Raw genomic sequence first — 3,133 nt, forward strand, 5'->3', positions numbered from 1 at the left:
TAGTCATAACTGAAAAATTAAGTAGGGGAGCGTGCCTCACTTAACAAACTCGCAATATCTATCGATGTATGCTGGTGTCCCACTCTTACAAAATTCTAATTTAAATTGTCAAGTAGCACCATTCATGTAGGGGTCATAAGCACACCTATCTATTTGTGTGCATGTTCTTTGATTTGCTATGACATTTGCATCTAACGTTGTTTTCTTTTTTTAAATGGGAGTTGAAATATAGCTTGGTAGACATTTCCTGTAACAAGGTATGTTACCTTTACTGATTCTTCAACTTATGCTGATTTTCCATAGAAAGCATTCTGCTTATTCATTTTTAAAATGTTTTACATGTAATAGTTTTTTCTCATAATTGAAGATTAAAAGCTAAGTTTTGTATCAATGAAATTAATTTTGAAGACTTTTTTGAAAAGGTATTGATGAATATAGAAGAAATTTCAAATAAGTTTTTCCCTTGATATTTCTTTTGCGATGTTCTATTTTTATGCGCTGAAGGCTTAGAATATGTGAGACACATAACTAAGGTCTGAATCACCTGCAAGTGATACACGTCAGGTTTTAGCATGTTAGAATTTTGGGCATGTCTCTTTCCTATGTCCATTCCTTCTGTCATTTGGGTTTCCATTAAGGTCTTCTTTTGTTAAGCTTACTCAGTCTGGAACAAGGTCAAAATGGTTATCATTTGTCTACATCATTGTTTTTCCCTTCAGTTGTGTGTTGGAATGCAATGAAGCATGTTGACTGGGTTATCTCTCTAGATGAGTACATTACTGGATTACAACTATTGGCTAAACCTTTATCTAATAATTGCATAGACCTATGGATATGGCATGTCTTTTAAGGTGTTTGATTGCCATGAATCTTAGATCGAAGGATCTGATGCAGTGTGGCTCCTACCCAGATCTGTGGTAATGGAATGATGTATTTCAGATTCTCACATTTTTAGGATATGAGATTCATGTTTGAAGGGAGACCCATGTATCCTTTGTTGGTCACACGTGATCTCTATGGCCATGTTTGGGTCTCACACGTTGAGGAGAGAGGTGGGCCAACTCTCTCCAGCTTATCCAAAATGAAGCTCAGAGCTGTAAAACGGTTGCGGCAAGTCCAACTTTATGCTGGGTTATCAGCTACTCAGGAGAGTGTAAATCCCCAACAACTTTATCTCCATTATATAAAGGGAGAGAGGGTTTACACAGGAAAAGAACGAACCTAGAAAAGCAAATCCCCTCCTGAAGAAAGCCATATTCATTCCTATCCGCTTCTTCATCTGCATCCACATCGGTCTCGATCCTTCAGTGGTATCAGAGCTTCAGGTTGGTGGTGTTCGCAGTGTCATCTCTGGTTTGCCGTTCGGAGCCACGAGTCATCGATCAATGGTCACCGAAAAAAAAAATTGATAGAAAAGGTCAGTGCTCTCTATTGATTAGGCATATCAAATAGGTCACAGGATTCCGACGACCCCTATCTCTGTTTACAATAAATATATATATATATATATATATAGAGAGAGAGAGAGAGAGAGAGAGAGAGAGAGAGAGAGAGAGAGAGCCAAATCGGGTCTGCCCGACGATTTTTTTTTTCATCATTTTTTTTTATTATTCGAAAACATTCCCTACAAGTTAAAATAATAAAAAAAACCTCACCCGATTTTCTTTTAAGATCTCTGATATAAGGCTCAAACCCCATCTGAGGTCTGCAACAGATATTAGAGGGTCACACAAAACAAAACAAACAAAACATTTTTTTGTTTTGTTTTGTTTTGGCTAAATCAAAATTTTTTTGGAAGGTCACCACCGGCGACCTCAATATAAATAAAAAAAAGAGGTGGAGACCCTAATCGAGGAATATGAGGGAAATATAAGAGGAAGAAGATTACGGACCCCGAATCGGGGCATGCGTATGCTTTCATTAGATTATAAAAAAAAAGAAACATGGACATTTTTCTTGGTTCCCTAGAATAACAAAGTTTTTTAAGGGGGAGTCTTCTGTAACCTGCGACCTCCCTTCACTGAACACTTAGCAGGAGGTCACCGGCATTCGACAACCTTACTATAAAAAAAAACAGAAAAAGTAGAAAAAAGGGAAAAACAAAAACTGAGAGGGTTACCTGTATTTTTTTGTCGGTTCATCCCTTTTCTGGTGACCCATTCGGCAAGGCGATTGAACCCAAAGGAGTTTATTGCAAAAAAAAGGGCAAACTGAGATTTTTTTCTTTCTCGAAGCTCCATCGTTGAAACAACGAGCAAGGTTGCTCCGGCGACCTCTGGGCAGCATCGAAGTCCTCTGGTAATAGGGCGTTAAACGCCAATATCTTTTTTCGGTGAATGAATCGGGAGATCTATCATTTGTTTACACATCGATTAAAAAAAATCACTGAAAGCTAGAAGCTTCCTCGTGAAGCTTCTGTTTTTCTCCAGAAATATCGAGCCCCTTTTATATGCATTTACAAGTGAAATTACAGAAAATCCCCTGCTCTTCTCTAGTAATGTCGGTCATATCCCTGCCAGGCAAAATTACCTGTTACCTCTGGTCTTTTTTGGTATTATCGATCAAGTTTCCTGCTCGGTTAAATTACTTCTTTGACACTGCCCTTGCACTTTACTATTTTAACATTTGTATCCCTAAATTATGGAAGAGGTCCTCAGTTTTTTTGATAATTCTAGAAAGGGACCTGAACTCTTAAATATTATCCAGAACAGGCTTAGGTTTTTGATTTTTTGCAGAAAACCTTTTGTTTTCTTTAAATCCTATTTTTTTTCTTTTAGATAATATTTTTAGCAGTACTCCTCTCTGAATTTTTTCTGAAATTACAGAAAAGTGCTAAAAAGTGCAGAATTGCTTATTTTTATTGAAAATCAAGCAATTGATTGTCGTACATATTTCTTTTTTAGTATTTGCACGAAATAACAAAGTAGTTCTTCATGAAATTGCTAATTATGAAAGTTATATTTCATGAGTTTATGGCTAATGTTCTCTTATTCATCTACTTGTTGAATGTTGGATTTACTTTTATCATGCTTTGCCATCCTAAAATATCTAAATTTAGAAAAATGACAAGTAGGGTTTGTGCAACCGAATTAGCCAAAACTGACAAACTTAATGGCATCAATTGTTATATTTG

At 36.5% G+C, this 3,133-nt stretch overlaps 1 long non-coding RNA gene across 1 annotated transcript; it reads right to left on the reverse strand.

Annotated features, from left to right (window-relative positions):
• Positions 1-1,154: 1,154 nt before the first annotated feature.
• LOC149845288 (uncharacterized) lies at positions 1,155-2,398 on the reverse strand. The gene is made up of 2 exons (XR_016430433.1): positions 2,120-2,398; positions 1,155-1,350 (listed from the first exon to the last, which is right to left on the reverse strand). It is a non-coding gene; the product is annotated as an uncharacterized LOC149845288 (long non-coding RNA).
• Between the last annotated feature and the right edge of the window lie 735 nt (positions 2,399-3,133).

Source organism: Nuphar pumila, chromosome 2 (assembly GCF_984573655.1).
Source record: "Nuphar pumila chromosome 2, dmNupPumi1.hap1.1, whole genome shotgun sequence".
Taxonomy (NCBI): domain Eukaryota; kingdom Viridiplantae; phylum Streptophyta; class Magnoliopsida; order Nymphaeales; family Nymphaeaceae; genus Nuphar; species Nuphar pumila.